Source organism: Lygodium microphyllum, chromosome 13 (genome assembly GCF_053477565.2).
Source record: "Lygodium microphyllum isolate KBCC chromosome 13, Lygodium_microphyllum_v1.1.10, whole genome shotgun sequence".
Lineage (NCBI taxonomy): Eukaryota > Viridiplantae > Streptophyta > Polypodiopsida > Schizaeales > Lygodiaceae > Lygodium > Lygodium microphyllum.
Genome location: NC_141147.1, coordinates 92998855 through 93020246, shown reverse-complemented (window position 1 = coordinate 93020246; position 21392 = coordinate 92998855).

The window sequence follows — 21392 nt, the reverse complement described above, 5'->3', positions numbered from 1 at the left end:
CATGAGGAGTTTACAAGTTTATGTCCGAAGCATCAGGGCTAGGCAATACAAGGCTAAAAGAGTCTATCCGAATAGAAGGACTGATGTGTTGGTCTTCTTCTTCTTCTTCTTCTTCTTTTGCTCCATGCTCTTCTTCTTCTTTAACAACAACTAGATAGGCCTTTTGGGACCTCTTTCTGGCGTGGTAGAACTTCTCGGTGTGTCCCGTCCTTTTGCAAAAGTCATAGAAGAGCTGATTCTTCTTGCCTTTGTACATGTTGCCAAAATATAATACTTGTTCATCTCCAAAGGTGCTTGGTTCTTCCTTAGTTTTTGGCTTATTTTCCTCCTCTAATAGTGATGCTTGGATATCAACAAGCTCAGGGTTTGGCATATTGATTAGAGTTGTTGACACATTATTATATTCAGGAGACAAACTCTTGAGTAGAACACCAATGCAAACATCTTCTTCCATTTTAATGTTGATTCCTGCAAGTTGGGTTAGAAGTCCTTCCATGTAATTTAGATGTGTGGAAAGTGATGTGCTGGACTTCATTTCAAGCCTGAAAAATACAATTAAGAGACCATACTTTGATGACTTAGACTGTGCACCAAACAAAGTGTCAAGTCTCTTCCATGTATCCTGTGAAGTATCATAGTTATCCACATGGTGGATATAATTGTCGTCTAGCTCCAGTTTGATAATGGCTTGAGCCTTATCATCATTCTTTTGCCAAGTGACTGCAATGTCTGCATCATGAGGCTTCTTTTCTTTTCTAGTGGTAATGGCCGAGAGGCCCTTGTTCATCAGGATGAGTTTGATGCGAGTTTGGTGTGAAACTCGACTCCTTTGAAGTGAGCTAATGGAGAGTCTTTTCCCATGTTGGATTTGTAGGGATAGCAGCAAATCAACTTTAGAATTCTCAGATTTTATTAGTGGAAGAAAACACACTATGTAAAGACTATGTCTGAATTAATATCGAACTTAGTTCGGGGTCATCAATCCTTAATCTTTCTAGGTCCTTCCCCTTCTCGATTTGATGCTAAGATAGTAGATTGGAGTGGTAGTGGGTTGCTCAAGGTGGTAGGAGAGAGAAAATGATGAGATTTTTGAGCTTAGGTGAAAATGGCTATGGAGTCACAATTAGGGTTTAGCAGACTGTATTGATGGCGGTAATAGTATGAACGACAGCAGGCGCATTTTGGGTAGCAACCACGAATTTTGGCAATGCCGAGCTTTGGAGTGGCCAATGTCAAGGTGTTATGTGATAAGGAGATTTGATCTGAGTAAAGGCACAACTCTCTAGAAGGAAGTTTCCAAATATATGACCTCTATGATGAGATATGAAAGCTCCAAGTACAATAGGTCCTGTCTGGCTACGGTTGCCACAAGGTGACTGTGAGATTTGAGTGAGGAATGGGGATCATGCACTCAAACTGAGCTAGACTGAGATGAAGAGGAGTGAAAGGAGAGTTGGGCCATGCTTAGCTGAGCTTTGATACCATGTTAAATATTCTTAAAAAATGAGACAACGGAAGAAATGGAAGGCACGCAAAAGTGTATTTTTTATTAAAAGAGAGAGTCACAATATATATAGACCAGAGAGAAACATCATCGATGACTCCATGATTCTCTCCTCTAATTTCTCCATGATTCTCTCCTGGATTCTAACCTACACACACATGGGCATACTGCTTACATCATAGATTAGGTCACTCACACTCTTAAGCACACATCTAGTCCTATGTTCACCATGTGAACTGATGCTATCCCCCTTTACATTTAGTCTTCTTGAGTTTGATTTACCAACACCCCCTCTCAAACTCAAGATGTACAATAGTTTAGGCATGACGTGACTTGGTCATCCATGACCAACGCAGGGACAGTGGTGTGGAAGGTGTAGGAGACTTGGGTCAGAGGTTTAGCCATGACTTATAATGAGTTTACCTTTGGGATTGATATACAATATCAAGACGAGGTTAATGTGCCAGGGTTACATCTTTATTCAAAATAAACGATCATCAAACGAAGTTGAAGGAGTTTTAGAGGCCCCCTTCTTCTTCACTTCCATGCTGAGATTCTTGTGTTCTTCCTCTTGATGCTCTTGGTCTTCTTCTTCATCATGCTCTTCTTTGTCGGTGATGCTCATGAGATAGGCTCTTTGTGCTTTCTTCCTCGAAAAACAGTCCCTCTCTTTGTGGCCTGGCTTGTGGCAAAAATCACAAATGATGGTGTCATTGTACTTGTATTTCCCTTTGCCAGAAAATCCCCTGTGGTAAAGTACTTCCTCTCTTGTAGATGATCTTGTAGTAGCAGGTGGAGATTCTTGCTTGAATTTATTTTTCTTCTCCTCCTCAAGCAAAGAAGCTTCTATTTCCACTAGCCGTGGATCCGGCATATTGGTGAGGGTTGTTACAACATTGTCATATTCAGGACTAGGAAGGGATTTAAGTAATACACCAATTGAGATATCTTCATCAATGCGTAAATCAATACCAGAAAGTTGAGTTAGGAGACTTTTCATGTAATTCAAATGAGAAGCAAGTGAGATTTGAGGCTTCATTTCAAGACGGAAAAACTCAACTAGAAGTCCAAACTTGGAACTCTTTATCTTGGATCCAAAGAGAGTATTCAGAACATCCCAGGTGTCCTTGGCATTGTTGCATTCATCCACATGATGGATGTAGGTATCATCCAACTCTAGCTTGATTATGGCTTGTGCTTTGTCGTCGCGAACTTCCCATGCAGTGGCTTGAGCAGGATCTCGAGGCTTCTTCTCCTTTCCATTTGCAATATTCCATAAACTTTTCTTCATGAGGACCAACTTGATCCTAGTTTGCCATGTATGAAATAACATTCCAGAGAACTTGAAGCTTAAGTCATTATCTTTCAAAGGCATTTTGACAAAAAAAAGTAATTAAATACTTTTCAAATACAATGATGACTGAAGAGAGGGTCTTTTGTTAAACCACACTAGTAGAGAGTGTGGAGGAAGTCGGCCATATCTGCAACTCTAGAACCTACAATTGTGGTCTTCAAGGGGTTTCGTTTACTGAAGCACCTGTGGGTTGGGTTGCTGAAGCAGTTGTGGGTTGGGTTACACTTGTAATTTGTAGCAACCTTCTCTTGTGCAAATTCAAAGAAGAGGAGGCACTCATGATCAGTACTGCTAAAGCACAGCAGTGGGGGAGTGTAGCTGAAGTCGAGGCGATAGCTTTGAGGAAGTTGAGTGCATGCGAGGAGTCTGTCACAGATCGTGCGAAGCTTGTGGTGGTTGATCTCTTTGGGCTCAAGCAGCAAGGTCTGGTGAGATCAATCTAAAGAGAGAGAGAGAGAGAGAGAGAGAGAGGAGAGGTTAGGCGTTCCCAGCGATGGCATGCACGAAGCTAACTCTCAGACCAGTGTTTTGCACCATCCTGTATAATAACCAATGAGCACAGTGAAGTAGTTGCTGCGTGCTATCGATTGAAGGACGGGTCCTACAAGACCATACGCAAATTAACCTGCTATAAGATCATCTTGGTACATTGTAAGGCGCATAAGCAATGGAACGCGGTCTGTAACCGAAAATACAAGACATTTCGATGAAATTGGCAAGATTTCGCATAAAGAAATGACTTCCCTCTTGCACAGTCACCACACAGGACCTAGTGATTTAGGGACGCAAAACGATGACATTATCGAGTAGGAGAGACGAAGCCTGAACCCAAAGAAGATGGTAGAAGTGAGACTTGCCATTAGCTAAAGGCTAAATGACCCACTGCCTCCGCCTGAACGCTTGGCGCCCCGTGTTATACAGAACTGCGCTTATCAGAAAATTGTGTGTTGTCGCCATAGCCGAGGCTCTGATACCATCTTAAAAAATGAGACAACGGAAGAAATGGAAGGCACGCAAAAGTGTATTTTTTATTAAAAGAGAGAGTCACAATATATATAGACTAGAGAGAAACATCATCGATGACTCCATGATTCTCTCCTCTAATTTCTCCATGATTCTCTCCTGGATTCTAACCTACACACACATGGGCATACTGCTTACATCTAGTCCTATGTTCACCATGTGAACTGATGCTATCCCCCTTTACATTTAGTCTTCTTGAGTTTGATTTACCAACAAATATGTGGGATCTAGAGCATGGCAGATGTGAAAGCTATGGAGGTTGGAAGAGAAAGAGCGAGTTCATGAAGACACTGGCATGATTGACTATTACACAAGTGAATTAGGTTCCAAGATGGAAGCTTGGACTCATAAACACAAACTTGTGTATTGACTAACAATGACACATAGAATTTATTGAAGAATAGAAAGTACTATGATATTGCATTAGAAAAGAGAGCAAGTACAATGCTTTATATAAAACTGGATGGTAGCACTTCTCCTACTGTGCATATGGGGTTCTAGTCCTGAGCCCTCACTACTCCTTACAAAGAGACTAAAGTAGGTGTGATTACAAACATCTCAACAAGCAGCAGGAGGGATTGTGTTGCATATCAAACAACATCACCTTTATTCCTAGGTAAAAGTAGTTATTTCTCAAAGCATTTAGGGACTTTACATATCCTTAATGTCTGGTTAGAGGGTCATCATGGGTTTCCCATAAAATGTTATTTAACTCTAAGCTTTAGAGGTACATGACCTGTTTTGAAAGTACAAAAGAGTAGTAATCCTTGATTTTGGCATTCTTATTTGGTGTGAATTCACCATTTGAACTATTATTATTAGTTCCTCAAAACTTTGGATCCAATAGAATCTCCTTCTACATTGGGCATTGAACTTAGGCTTGTAATGGATCTCTTCATTGTGGGTTCTTTTATAGTCATTGTGTTTAAGAAAGCATTTTAGTTAAGAGTATCCGTTACTACATTTCCGTTTCTTAATCAATACTTGATTTTAGAATCACACTTCTAAAGAACCTCAATACATCTGCTTTGCCTTGTATTGAGTTCAAGTTGGGTGAATAACCACTTGAAACTTTTATGGTTGGTTACTAAGGTGAATCTTAAATCTACACGTAGTGTCTCCACAACTTTAGTCTATGGATGATACCAAGCAGCCCAAGATTGTGTGTAGCATGATTCTTTTAATAGGGTTTTAGTTTCCCAGAAGTGTATGCTACCAGATGATCTCTTGAGCCAATATACCACCAACTACTACTAGAATACTCACATTAGTAGCTACATTGAACTCCTTCATATCATCTAGTGGCTTGAGGATAATAATTGTGAGATATTCCTTTAGCTTGTCAAGGCTCTCCTACTACAAAATGGTCCAAGAAATATAGGCCTACTTCTTAAATCACTTTAAGGGGGTTGCAAAAACAAAGCATAATGATGAAGACACGTTTTGATTTGGTTAATCCTAAGAATCCCAAAATTTCCCTCACATTGCTTGAGATGGTGGAAATTCCAACTTATCTTTTATCTTGGATGGTTCAACTGCAATACTTGCTTCTACAATAGTTAAGGTACTCAATCTCCTTTCAATTGCAATACTTGCTTCTACAACTATATAGCCACAATACTCAGTTTCCTTCCAAAAAATGAACACTTGCTTTTTCTAGGACAATATGTAGGTGGTTGGGGTGCTATTTGTCTATCTTTGAGTAAGTTAGAATACTGCCAAAGAATGCAAATGCAAACCCATCAAAATAGAGCCTAAAATCTCCTATATTAGATGGTTGAAGGTTGCTAGTGCATTAATTAGAGAAAATGGCATATTACAAACTCATAATGGACATTTTAATACTAAAAAATGTGTTTGGAATATCCTCATTCCTTATCTTGTTCTAATAGTACTTTGATCTCAAATCTATCTTTGAAAAGACCTTGGAACCTAGCAAAATTTCCAATAGTTCATTGACCTTAGAACCTATTTATTTGTTCTTGTGGTTACTTGATTTAAGCCTTTATAGGCAATGCAAAGTTTAAAGGAGCCATATTTATTTTTAAAGAAAAGGAATGGGGCTCCACAAGGAAAATTGCTTGGTGTATAAATCCTTGAATTAGCAATTGCTTTAGTTGCTCCTTTAGCTTGATTACTTCAAGGCACAACCATCTTGTAATATCTCTTTGTAATAGGTTTTACTTGTCACACAAGCTTGATATTGTAATCTACATCAAGTGATGGGGGTAACTCTATTAACTCTTTAGCTACAAATTTGTGTATTCTTAAGCCAGGATAGTAATAAGTCTATCTTTCCACCTTATTGAGCCAAGTAGATATATTGAGCTTTCCTCAATCCCTTCAGAATGCAATTGGCTTTGAATAGTTGAACCTTTGGTGTCCTAGCTTGTGCTAAGGTCGTAAGGCTACTTGCATAGTGGATGTTAGCTTTATCAAGGACTATCCATCCATTCCCAAAATATAATCATAGAGAGCTAGTGATAGTCCATTCTCGAAAGACAATCATAAATGGCAAGTGACATAACCCTAAAATTTTGCTATGGTTGGTTCATCTCCTAATTTGTATTACACAAGATTTATTGCAAAACTATGGCTAGTTTGAACAATTTTCCCATTGGTTTATATTCTAGTTGAAGTTTCCTTGCACAATTTGGAGAGAGGAAAGAATGAGTTCTTCCATATCAACTAGGATCTTAAAAGATTTAGCTTTGTAGATGGTAGGAATATAGAATAGTGAGTGTTTGTTTTCAATCTAGTATGTATACTTGAATACTCCACTTCCTCTTGTAGAGATGGATTCTAAACTTCACTATGTATTATATAGGCACAGGCTCCTCTTGCAATGGCCTCTTTCACAATTAGTATTGCCTATGCTCATAGGTTTTCAAGTTGTGGGATCCTCGAGGCATTTTCCTTTGCCATCAGCCCATCGATTTGGAAATTGGACCTTAAAACATTACCTAGGTAGTTCTGTGTATATGTATACACTCTATATCACGTATGTTCAAGGCCTATTTATAAATATCCTTATCTGTGAATTTGTTCTTAATAAAACATAACCCTTTTCTATTCAATCTATACCCCTTTATATGAGACCTTTTTGTATGTAAAAGATGTGTAAAAATGGTATTTAAAAAATCCCTTATGTTGAACCCACATGATACATACATATATTTATGACTCAACTCCCCAGGAAACATCAACTTATCATAAATAAAGAAATAACCTTGAGCATTGTTATTACTGCTATTGTTATTAGTAGGAGCATTGTAACTAGTATGGGATCTTTTTTTATTGCTGTCTTAATGTGTCCCACCAAAGCATTGTAGTTTGCAATCCTGAGACTTGACAAGGCAAAAATCTATATGTTGCTTATTTGCATGTTTTTGGTTGCCTAGCTTATGCATTAGTGCTTGTGCAACAATGAAAAAAATTGGATGACAAGGTTATGAAATATGTATTTGTTAGTTATAGTTTTGAAGGAAAATGTTACAAGTTATGTCATCCATAAGTCAAACATATTTTGGTTAGTTGTGATATTGTCTTTGTGGAAGATAGATGTACACTCACAAGATATATGATACTTTTTTGTCTCTTTTCAATAGTGAGCAATCGAATTTAGCACCGAATGAGGCGTTTTTTAAACTTATGTAGGTTTCTAATGAATCTATAGAGTACTCTATTTCTAATGCATATATGAATGATGCATTTGTTGATGAGAGAAAATATTCAGCAATCTAGCACTACGAAAAATGGCTAGTGCAAATGCTACATGTAAGTAAATTGGATGCACCTTTGTCTACTCATACTCACTTTAGCTCTAATAGTGCCTCTTACATGTCATATTCTTATGCATTGGTTATTTCTAGTGTATGTGATAAAGATGAGCTTGTTCCCTTTACATCGACACAAAATTCAAAAAATTGGATGGCTGCTATGCAATTTGAGTATAATGCTATTGCAAAAAATGGTGCTTGGTTATTATATGTGACTTATCTCTTAGCAAAAAGGCCATAGGTACTAAGTGGGTTTACAAGTTGAACATAAGCCAAATGGTAATATTGATTACTATAAGGCCAAACTTGTGGCAAGGGGTTATACTCAATAGAAGGGCATTGACTTTGATAAGGCCTTTGCTCCCACTTGTTGTTGCACAATCACAATTTATAGCAAATTGTGCATTAACATTTCATAATGGCTAGAACATATATCACTTGGATACTAAAACTTTATTTTTGAATGGAGATTTACGAGGATATCCAGATGGTGAGTGGAAAGTGGTGAGTGAACGAGCGAACGACAAGCTAGGATTGTACTTGTAGAAATTTTTAACACATAGTTTTGTTGAGAAACCACAAAGTATACCTAAAACTATGAACATATCTATGCAAGTAAATGGAGGAAACTTGCAAAAAGAGATTGACAAATAGAGTCCAAGAAATGACATCTACAAAAAGAGACCAAAGGCTTTTTTAAACAAAAAAGAAAGCATTCATAATGAGTCCATACAAATGAGCCTTCGATAAATCTAGGGGTATAGGTTTTTGTTTAAGCAAAAAAGAGAGTAATTACATGATGAATGACAATAAGAGGTGAATGATGTCTAGAGACAAAAAAGATGTGGATGAAGTTTTTCAAGTTTCTTTGAACAAAAAAGAGAGCAGCCAAGATGTTCATGGTCTAGTAGGTTGCAACTTGAGAGGTACATCAAAGGCATGGTGATAGCTACTTAAAAGCTTGATGTAGTTCCCATGTGGTGAATGTAACTAGATGTACGGACTTATGTACTCCTACATCAAGTTGCAATACCTTTGTGAATATCTAGTATAGGTGTTTGCATGGCATGTACTTTCTTCCTTGCTTTGTTCAAATTTTGAAGTCCGTGAAATTACATGATGGGAACCTTGATATAACGACTTTGCATGTCTCTCCCCTTCTTTGGCTACCTTCAGTAGACTCTAATGTACTCCACATGTTCATGTTTGATAATCACTTTTTGCTATGCACAACACATTCCATTTGAGCAGAGAGTTCGTTCTTGCTATCATTTTTTTTGTCACAACCTTTTTCAAAACAATAAGTTTATCCCCACGATGCGAGGGGCTCGCATCTAAACTTATAGTGGTTGGTTCCAAACTCTCCACTCTAGCAAGTCGTTCTCTTCTGCTAGCCCCTTGTTTAAACTTAAATCCCCCTTGCTCAAGATCTTATATTTCTTGTGTTGTCAAATTAGTGCCCCTTTCTTACAACTAGCCACTCTTGAGGAGGCCTCCCAAGGTGCTCTTCAACAACATTAGATGGAGTCCATGCATGATCTACATTATCACCACAAAACCATACCATCTGCCTCCTAGAACCATGCACATTGACTTTTCCCTAGAAGCCAGGAGCTGGGACACCGATCAAACCAACCTTGCCCTTTTTTTTAATCAATTAGCTTATTACACTTTTTTCCTTTGTTCTCAAGGTAGCCTTGACATCCTACCTCACTACATCCAACATTGGTTCTACGAATTGCCCACATTGTTTTGTGAACATCCTCCTCAATGATAGGGGATGGACCCACCCTATGGATGCTTCTTTTACAAGCTTTATGTAATGAATGAAACTGAGAGGAGAGAGGAGAAGAGCTAAAGAGAGAGAAAAAGAGCAAGAACAAGAGAAAAGAAGACTATAAGAGGAGAGAGAAAGATAGAAAAGAGGAGAGAAGGAAGGAGGAAGCCATGGAATCAAGAGATGAAGGTGAAGAGTATGTTCTTGATAATAACTGGTTGCCCTAATTTGGGACTCTTACACCTTATATACCCCGATTAGTGTGACTGGGTGTCTAAACCCTAGTTGTGTATCCCGCTTGTTACAATCCATCCCCACCCTGAAGGTTTTTGCCCTAAAAAACAAGGAGAAGTAGAGGGGAGTGATGGGTGGGCTAAGGGAGGGTTGTAGAGTACTACTCTGAGCCCTTTGACAATGAAAATTGGGTGGTTAAAGACTAGGGACAACATGTTGTCTAGGACCGTCGGCCTGTTGAAGTAAATGGGTCATAACTTTTGATAGGCTGCTCTAAATAGGGCGTACCACATGTCGAAATGGAGCTTGTGACAAGTACTTTAAGTTTATGTAGGATGCACATGCTAGATATTTGAATAAGTACAAAAATGTTCTAAAACAATGTGCAATCTGCAAGTAGAGGGTGGTCAAATGGGGCATGACCGGCTAGTCTTCTAGCCATTGGGCCTCTTGGAGGTAGGGGAATTCATTGACAATGGTTGCTGGGTGCCAAAGGCTTATTCCAGGGGTAGGCCTTTCCATTTGATGATGTATTATTTAATGGATCGAGATCATAAGTGCTTATCTTGCTGCCCAATTATTGCCTTAGGGATATACTGAGTGATGCCTTCTTCATCTATGGGACGAAGTTCTTCCACATAGTCCACTGAGGAGCCTATGAAGAGTTTCAACTGGTTGACATGAAACACATTGTGGATTTTAGTGGTGGGGGGAGTTCTAAGTGGTAGGCCAAGTCACCGACTCTCTTCAGAATCTGGTATGGGCCATAGAAGCGGTGGGCCAACTTGTTACTGCTGCCCTCTTTGAGAGTTGAGTAGCGGGACTTAAGCTTTCAAAAGGACCAATTCCCCTTCCTGGAATTCCAAATGCCTTCTTTTATAATCAACATAGAGTTTCATGTGTGTTTGGGCCTTTTGAAGGTTTATTTTACATTGCTAAAGTAAATCTTGCATGAGATCCAACTCAGCTTGACTCTGAGGATTGATCTTATCATTAAATAAGATTGTGGGGAGGGGAACCTTATATCCATATAAGGCCTCAAAAGGGGAAACTCCAATGCTAGAGTATATGGAGTTATTATATGCAAACTCAGCCAAGTGGAGCCACGTATCCCAATTGTGTTGTACATCATGGGAAAAGTGCCTTAAATATATCTCAAGCCATTTGTTCACTCTTTTAGTCTGGCCATCACTTTGAGGGTGGTATGCAGTGGATGGAGCAAGCTTTGTCCCGATGGAGGTGAAAACTGTCTGCTAGAAGTTGCTCATAAACTTTGCATGATCATGTACTATGACTTGTGGCAAGCCATGCAACTTGCAGATATTTTCCATAAACTGTGTGGCCACCTAAGAGCCAGTATATTGGGTATTAGTGGGGATAAAGTGGGCAGCTTTGATGAGGCAATCAACTACCACATAGATATTGTTCCACCCTTTCTTGGTCGGGGGAAGGCCAGTGATAAAGTCCATTGTGATGTGAGTCCATTTCCCTTCAGGGATAGGGAGAGGCTGCAAGAGGCCAGCAGGCCTGAGTGTACTATCCTTGTTCTGTTGGCATAAGAACACATTTGGTCACACAAAGTCCTTGGCATTCCTCCATAAGCCTTTCCAATGAAAGCTCTTGGCGATATTGTCATATTTTTGAAAATACCCAAGTGACCAGAAATGGGGCAAGAATGCATCTCTTCCATGATCTTATGCGTGAAGGGGGAAGTGTGCAGGATGACAATCTTGCCATGGGATCAAATAAGGCCATGCTCGAGCTGATATTGGAAGTTTTCAGCCATGATCCCATGTTGTAATTTTTGGAACATGTGGCTAAAGTGATCGTCTAACAAGTAAGCCTCTTGAAGCTCAACCACCCAATCACTGTGCAATTCAGAGATAGAGGATACTCTGCATGCCCACATTTGAGAGAGTGAATTAGCCACAATATTATCCTTGCCCCGAGTGTGCAAAATGTCAAGTCATAGTTTTGTAAGATTTCCACCCATCGCCTTTGCTTAGGAGTTAGAGTGGATTGAGTCAAGAAGTACTAGAGGACTCGATGGTCACTTTTCACTTGGAAGTGGCTGCCATACAAATAGTGGTTTCATTTCTTGATGGCATGGAGGATGACCAGGTCATATACGTTCATTTGCATCTCCTTATCATCAAGCTTGCAGATCTCAAATGCAATCACACCATGCTCTTGCAATAATATTGCACCAATATCCTGGCCACTGGCATCACAATGAGTGGTAAATAGCTTAGAGAAGTCGAGGTGAAGACAAGGATGGGGGCTAAGGTAAGCATGTTCTTTAACTATTTGAAGCTACGAGCAGCAGTGGCATCCCAAAGGAATGACTCGTTTTTTAAGCGATCAGTCAAAGGTGTTGCAATGGTGGCATAGTGCTTAATGAAGCGTCTATAGAATGAAGAGAGACCAAGGAAGCCACGCAAAGAAGTGGTGGTGGAAGGAGTGGGCCACTCTCTAACACATTGCACCTTCTTTGGGTTAGCATGTATGCCATCACAATGTGTCCCAAGTACTCCATAGATGTCTACATGAAGGCGCATTTTCTCTCCTTAGCAAAGAGTTGATGCTCTCTCAATATGTCAAACACCCTTCTGACATGTGTCAAGTGCTCCTTGGACGACTTGCTGTAAATGAGGATGTCATCAAAGAAAATAAGCACAAACTTGAACAAAAAGGTTGTAGGATTTTTTCACGAGGCTTTGAATGTGGCGGGGGAGTTAGTCAACCCAAAAGGCATCACCAGAAAATGATAAAGTCCAGGATCAGTCCCAAAGGCCATTTTGACCTCATCTCCCTCCCGCATATGAATCTAATGGTAGCTAGAGCGCAAGTCAATCTTAGTGAAAAAGCATGCCCCTTTCAACTCATCTAGCAAGTCGTCAATCTGTGGGATGGGGTAGCGGTTCTTTAGCTTGATTTTGTTCAAGTCTCTGTAGTCAATGCACATGCGAAAGGAGCCATCTTTCTTCTTGACTAACAGGACATGGGATGTATAGGGGGAAGAACTTGGTTCAATGAAACCCATCTCTAACAACTCCTTGACTTGCTTTGCAACCTCTTCACGCTCACACTTGGAGAGTCTGTAAGGGGGCTTGTTTACTGGCTTGGAATGGGGCTCTAAGTCAAGTGGGTGGTCCACTTGTCTCTTAGGAGGAAGGGTTGTAGGTGTTTGAAATAGGTCATTGTATTCCTCAAGTAAGGTCGGCAAGGCTAAATCATTAGATAGGGCTGACCGGAATTGTCCTTATTCAATTGCAAAACATCGATTTGTGAGCATTTCTTAAACTCCCTTTTGAGTTGCTTTGCTGTAATGAGCAGAAAATCGGCATGATCTTGAACTCCCTCTAGCTGGATAGGCTATCCTTGCATCATAAAATCCACGTAGAGTTGAGAGAAATTCATAGCGATTTTCCATAATTGTTTCTACCAATCACAGCCCAAGACAACATCAATGGGGCCCATATCTAGGGTAATCAGATCAACCAATGCCACATAATTTTCAGCCAAGAATAAGGGAACTGCAGGACATACATGTGTGCTGATTTCTTCTTCTCCATTTGCTACTTGGACCTTCAAGGGGTGGTGTAATGCCATAGGGGTGCATTTCAACTGATCAATGGCTGATTTATTGACAAAACTATGAGTGCTACCACTATCCACAAGGATGAAGACATGCTTTCCATTAATATTGCCTTGAATGCGAAGGGTGCTGGGGCTTCGAGAACCTGTCCAAGCATCCAAAGAGATCAAGCAAAGGAAAGTGGTAGGTGGGTGGGATGTCAAATCAAGTATTTGTGATGGATCACTGCGCAAGTCGAAGGGAAACCCATTCTTTGGGTCATAGAACTGCTCATGATCAACATCCTCCATAGGCTCAGCCTAGTCAATGGGTAGGTCATCCTCATCATTGTGCGAATCTTCCATGACATACACGCTAGGAACTTTGACCTTAGTTGTCTTGTACAGGCATTTGGAGGCATGATCAACAGTGTACTTATCTCCACACTTAAAGCTTAGGCCCTTTTTCTTATGTTCCTTCACAACATTTGGGAAAATGAATCGTTGGTTGTTGGATCCATGTGAAGGTGATGCAGTGGATTATTTATTTTCAACATACTTATTCTCGGCATTAGAGCCAAATGCTATCCCAAAAGTGTCCATTTTTCTTTCAGCATGAAAGGCGGGGTAAGTGGGTACTTTGGGGTTGTTATTGGGCATAGAAGTGCCTCAAAAACCACCTCCATTTGGGATTGATCGTGAAGAAATGTGGGGTTGTCCAACACCTTGCTGAAAATGTTCATTCTTACGGTACTTTCTTGCATATCTCTCAGCTAATTCAACTGCATCAAATAGTGTGGTAGGTTTTTGGGCCATTACATCTGCCGATAGACTCTGTTCTAACCCATAGATATACTTGTGCAATTTAGCATCATCGCTAATACTCTCCACATACATGGTCAAGTTCATGAACTGATTTGTGTATTTATGTACAGTGAGGTTACGTTGGTCAAGAGTGTACCATCATCTTGCCAATGGCTCTTTATCCATAGGAGACACAAAAACTTGGACCATATGCATTTTAAAATCTTCCAAGTCAATGAACTACTGATTCTCTTGATTGATATAGTTCCACCATGTGTGGGAAAATCCTTCCAAGTGGAGAGAATCAAAAAGGATTTTTTGATCATCGGTGCGAGGGTAGATTTTCTGATCTACACCTTGTCTACTGTGACCCTAGTGCATAAAAATGAGCATTACTTTCAAACCATAGCTCCGATTGGGGAGGTTTTTGATTTAAATCGGAGGGGACAAAGCCTTCTTCAAGATGAGTTATAGGGTTTACTTCCAGATTCAAAATAGAAATTTTTGCAATAGGATCTTTATGATTGTCCTGCAGGAATGTGACAAAAAACACTGCCTGTCCCTTATTACAAAAGGCTTACATGGATAGAGCATAGTCCGAGAGGCCTGATCAACAACATCAATATCATACTGAGTATAATAAGCATTATCCTAAGCATCATTGCATACCCATCTTCTATCTTGTCAATGCATAAGTGAATTCATTGCCATACATATCTTTTAACTGCATGCACTTCAAGTGTCATACATGGGTGCCATGAGCATTGTGGGGGTGTCCAAGGGGGATCATTGCATCAGGGAGGGTGGAGCTCATGGAAGGTACATGCACCTACATACAAGTATCAAGCTCCGAATCATTGAGAGGTGGGAAAAGTTCCCCTCGAGCCGGGGTTGTGCACTCCTTCAGGGTCATAAGTGGTAAGGGAGGGTCATCTCTCTTTTGTCTTACCACCTCGCCGCATCGGCCTTTTCCTTAGCCGGAGTATACATGGCATACATTTTTATTAAGAAATTAGCATGAGATGCATTGGAAAGGAGACATTGAGCCTTTTCGTGAGATGCAAGGAATGAACAAAGGTTGGGGTAGGGGTTACCTTGGCAGTCCACTCACTGGCTGCTACTTACCCAATTTACAATGATTATCATTAATTTTGGGGATTATTCAAAATCACAAGACAAAATGGAGGTTAATGTCAGCCAATACAATGAATTTTAAGAAGAGATATGATGCATGCGTACAAAGGGGATTGAGCTACTAAGTTGATGCAAATTTTTAATCTCTCCAACAAGGGATTAAGAGTAGCAAGTGGTTAAATTTGAGAGATTAAGATCAAATTGACATACCTCTTCAATGCTTGGGGAGACCGTTGAGGCATAGCTCATTAAGACCGGTTGGTTGGAGTATTCCCATGGAAGAAGAATTCAGCATTTGAATGCTCTCGATGATGATGATGGCTCCTGTGCTTGTTCTCGAGCTGGAGCTTCAAGAAGGAAAGCTTCAAATGAAGCTTTCATGGCTGCCCCAAAAATCTCTACGTGTTGAGCTCCATGTCTTTAGTCTGGCTAGGGAAGGGCAAAAAGGGGTCGAAGGGTCTCCTAAGGGGCTGAGGGCTGGTTGTAGTAGAAAGAAGGGATTTGGGGGCAGTCCACCATGGAAGCTTGAGAGAAAAGCTTGGTGGGGAAGAGAGAGAAGTCCAAAACGAAAGTAACTGTGGTTTTCCCCTTCTCTAAACTACTAAACCTCTAACTTACCTTGGGACCCCTAAAATTTGCATAAAAATAAGTGACGACATGCTATTTTAACTATTTTACCTCCGGATATGCCCGAGTCTCCAGCCATAGCTCGTGCTTGCTCCAAAAAGCTGAAGTTAATTGCAGTCCTCCTTGTTGTACTGTACTTGTAAGCTGAGTAACTAGGGTTTTTGGGATTTGAAAATGAAGAAAGGGGAAAGGAGAAAAGGACCAAAGCTTGAAGCTCTGATGCCACTTGTAATGAATGAAGCTGAGAGGAGAGAGGAGAAGAGCTGAAGAGAGAGAAAGAGAGCAAGAAGAAGAGAAAATAAGACTAGAAGAGGAGAGAGAAATACAGAAAAGAGGAGAGAAGGAAGGAGGAAGCCATGGAAGTAAGAGATGAAGGTGAAGAGTATGTTCTTGATAATAACTAGTTGCCCTAATTTGGGACTCTTACACCTTATATACCTCGGTCAGTGTGACTGGGTGTCTAAACCCTAGTCGATGTGTATCCTGCTTGTTGTTACACTTTGACTAACTGAGTTGCATACTCATATTTTGGTTGATGGGAGTCATTGTCTCCTATCATGGATTGCATATTTTCTCTGTGCTTCCATCACATAGTTTTTGCATCCCCATCAATTGAAAATCTCCTTTTTGGCACATGCCGCTCATTCACAACATCATTGGTAAGATCAATCATGGTAGCTAGAGCTAGAGGATTGTTAATTGATGTTCTTCTTTTTCTTAGGCACTCAATACTAGGGCCACTACTTATATGTTTATCCTTCAAGAAGGCAACATGTCTTGCACTCTGAAGCAATGCCATTGTCAAATCAGAGGTGCATACATTGTAAATAGTAACATATTTAACACCATCATGAGAGGCGAGCCACCTTCCATGCACTAACTCTAAAAAATTTGTACATGGAATAAGGTATTTGTCATCATTGTCGAGTGCTTACATTAGGACAATGAAAAGGATAAAAGGATATAAAAAACCGAGTGATACCACTAGAGTTGGTTTATAGTTTTGCACTACCTCGATCATATACTCACCCCAATGCCTAACTCTTGCATGCCACCACATGAGCCAAGTTTCTAGCTTTGGCAATTGCGAATTGTTTGCATGGCCATCTTTCAACCAATACTCCAAAGCCTACAACTCAAACTCAGGAGCTTGCTCTGAGGGAGCATTTTTCCAAAGTCTATGCTTTAATTTGAACTCTTCTTGATTGTGTGTGGGAATGCACTTTTTGGCATGATGCTGGAGACTTTTCTCCCAATGGAAGGAACGTGACATTTCTCTCTCAAGAATAATCTTGTTGGGATCACCATTTAAAAAAACCCTCACTGCACACCAATTGGCCTAAGCCTCATCAATCATAAATCCTCTAAAGTTTGCTTTCTCATAGCCTCCTTCTCCATGACCCTATTGAGCGATTCCCAAAACAAAGTTTGGGCCTCTGTGTCATCATCCATCTTAAAATCCCTAATGGCAAATCAAAACACACCCAACACATGGAAAGCTCTCCCCATGGATGCATTTTGTTTACTAGGTCAACACCACTTGCAAGGCCTTGGGTTGACATGTTGAAGATATGGCATCTCTGAAAAAATGAGAACTCAAGCTGCCAGGAAAGACCATACTTTGGAAATAGTCGTATGAGCTTTTTTTTGGAGCTGAATTAAAGCATCATAACCATTGATGGTCATCCCAACATCTCCATGGACTTCCTTTCTCCATCATGATATTTTTCTTGTATCGAGAGAGCAGGTTCTAGTCGCTGACAAAATAGCTCACCTAGGTCTTCCTTAGATAGTTTTATGGCTCTAGTCGATGTATTTGATAGAATTGACTCCATGACTATTTGTTTTGCCAGTGTCTTTTGCAAGGACTTCGAACGCCCTTGCTTGTCTTGTTACACATAATGTTGGACCTTATCCTTAATACCCTTCATAGCTAGGCAAGAAATGCCTTCTTCATGTTGAGAATGGCAAAAGATGCTTGCCCATAGAGACTAGATATATGCCCTGAAGAGGCTGGAAGATAGACATATGATGTATGCTTTAGGAAGAGATGATTGAATCCCATAAGCACAGTGAGGTACAATGGTACTATCCAAAAGCTATAAGGCATGTACTTGTTGACACTAATTTCAAGTAATGGAACTATCAGGTTGAGTCACTCAAGATTGTGTTTATGAGTCCAAGCTAATCTTTCTTGGAACCTAATTCACTTGAGTTACAATTCCTCATTCTGGTAATGTATCATGCATTTGACTTGCATCCACCATAGCTGATCTACCTCTAGATCTATGTTTCTTGACATGGTATTAGAGCCATGGCGAGCTAGTTCTAGCGTCATTAGTGAGTCTTACTTTACCATAAATGGATAGTAGGATTTGAACCCACCTTAAGGTCCTCTACCATATCCATACCTTAAGCCCATCCTTCTCTACTTAGCATCTCACTATCTTTTTAGCTCTTGTCATTACTGATTGGTAAGGTTGAAGGATTGATTACTCTTCCCTAACTTTCCTAGCCTCATCTTCTATCTCCTTCTTGATGCCTTACTCAACCTTTGCCTTTTATCTCAGATCTACTAGCACAATCACTTCCATCTTGAACTCAACAACTGATGTAACCAACTTTAGCTATCCACCATTGTGCTTTATTCTCTTTCATTGAGCCATAATGCCATTGTGAAGTTATCGCGAACAACATTGTGAAAGAAACAAACATGTCATTTGCTTGTATTATTTGCTAGCCATGCAAATTATTGTCTCATTCACCTATGCTCTCTCTCTTTACAATTTCAAAGCATTAGGCCATATAGTCACATTATCATGCAACATTGCCACAAAATGATATTGTCCCTCCTTGCTTCATCCCCCATTCATTGTACTTCACTTTTCTCGACTTCTTTTATATTTCTCGTTGCTATATATATATACACATATAAACCTTTTTCCCTTTCTCTCCCTCTTTTTTTAATCTCTCCTCTCTTTGCAACCTCTCTCTTCCTCTCTCCCCCCTTTTTACCTCTCCGTCCCTTTTTTATATCTCCTCTTTGCAACCTCTCTCTCTCACCCATTTTATCTTTCTTCTCTCTCTGTTTTCCCACACACACTTGTTTAGATGCTACCCGTGATGTAGCCCTTTTGCATGTGTTGCTATTGCTATTCCCACTGCCCACCTTTAACATGCAAGCATATTTAGACATTTGTCCAAATTTAGGGTAAGTTAAAGAAATAAGTTATATGTGTAGATTTAGAAGCTAGAATATTTATGAACACATAAGCACTTGAATCTAGACTTTTAAATGTGTACCCCTTAAGAAAGTGGTCCAATTTTCTTCATAATGCACATATCCCTTCTAAAAATAGAGTTAAACATGTACATAATCTTCTAGAAAGAGCTCAAAAAAACTTCCAAGATTCACACATCCTTACTAATGCAAAGGGACTATACACATGTTCTTATTGTGTTGTTGATTACCATAATATGTGGGGATCTCTAACATTCAAGCCCAATAAAAGATGGATTTTCACACCACCCATTGGACTTACAACAACTATCTTTCAATTTTTGGCAATAAATACTCGAATGCTATGAGTTGAAAACATTAGATAAACGACATTGCCGCCGCTCATTGCGTTCCATCACAACGAGATTTACATCTCAACCAAATAAGAGATGCACATAAAATACTAGCATTTAAAAGGAGTGAGGAGCCACAATGTTTTGAGTCTACCAACAAACAAGAGCCATCATATAACAAGACAATCAAGGTCCTTCAAGGCCCCAAGCTCATTGCAAGCTTGCGTAACACTTGGTCTCAAGCCAAATATACTCGTCAAAATTTGCAATGAAAATCAATATGTTGTACAAGGGTGCCAGTACACATGCTAACAACCACATAATATGGGTTGAGCTCCTTTACAAAAAGAAAGTACTGAAAAAGAAGTGTAAAGAAAGCTTCAAGTGATATACATCAACTCCTCTCTACTGCCTATCCAGCCAGTTGCATTGTACACAATCAAAATAACACAAAGACCCTTGTCTTGAGTCCCAAACTAATAAAATCTCATGGTTTTATCTACAGACGCTCGAAGATGTACTACAACCACTTAAAAGCAAACAAAATAATTTGGAGAATGTTGTACTACATGAAATAACTCTAGGTACTCATAAAGGAGCATGCTAACCTTTCAAGGGCAACAACCTACGTCATAAGTTAAAAGACACAATGGCTTGCACTCAACTAATACAAACTAACATTCTATGTTGAGTTCTCATTGCCTCCAATAGGTGAAACTCATTGAGGACAAGCGGAGGAAGCCCTAGCAAGCACTTGATATCATACGTGGAGTCAAAGGGGGCTACTCTTGTTTTTGTGCAAGTCATTCCATTTTCCATGTCGATCAAAATTGATGCGGAGTTCCAAGCTTTTATGGACGGTAAAGTCCCCATGTTTTTGTTTTCGTGCATTCCTTCAAATCAAAAACTTGATGGGAAAATTACTGCATTTGGCACGTAATGATGCTTGCCATCTTGGAGTCTTATGATTTGGTAGAGCTCATGATCAAGACTATAGACCTCCTAAAAGTTGTGATCCAAGCTTTCTACAGATGAGAAAGTGGAGTTGATGAAGATACAAACACATTGGAACAAATTGAATGCATGCATCTGTTCTTTCCTCTTTCTCTCTTGCACTCCAACTACAGTTATTGCTCACATTGAGCACTTGATAGTGGCTCAAGAGATATGGCTAGAGCTAGATCAAATGTACAATCAGATGACTATGATGAAGCAAGTGTCTCTAGAGGTTCAAATGAGGACTTTGAGTCCTATCAAGTCTTCTTCTATGTGGAAATATGTCAATAAGCTTCAGCAATTGCAAACGCAGGTCTAAAATGCAACAAGGCAATTACCTTTAAGGACACGGCGATAACTCTTCTTTCTCAATTACCACCACAATTCAATGCATTATACTCCGCCTTGATTGCTTCAAGGCAGACAAAGATCCTTAATTGGGAGGAGTTAGTTCCTATAGTCTTGGACCAAGAGGAACAACTCAAAGGTCAAAAAACTCCGAAGTTAGAGACATTGACCTGATAGTCTTCCCAACAAAAGGGGAAGAATAACAACAACAAAAAGAAGCACGAGAAGTCCAAACATGACAAAGCCAAGGAGTCTACTTGTCACATGTATAGCAAGACAAGTCATTAGAAGAAAGATTGCCTTGACAAGGACAAGGACACCAAGAAGGAGAAGACTACAAAGGATTCAAGAGTGGTGGTGCTCCTTCATCAGCTACCTTCCTTCATTTGGAGGTGATAGAGGAGGTTCCTATGACAACCACTAATGCAAAAATGATGGCCCCAAAGTCTCATGAGTGGATTGTGGATAATGACGCTTCCTGCCACATGACTCCTAATTAGAAGGGATTGCATGTATGCATTCAATGCATGGGCAAATACAGCTCTTCGATTTCCATCAAAGACAAGGGTGATATGCAACTGATTTTACATGGGCAAGGTGGTGGCCACACATCATATGTAGTGCATTCAAAGCCTTTGCCTATAGAGGCTCACCACCAGATTC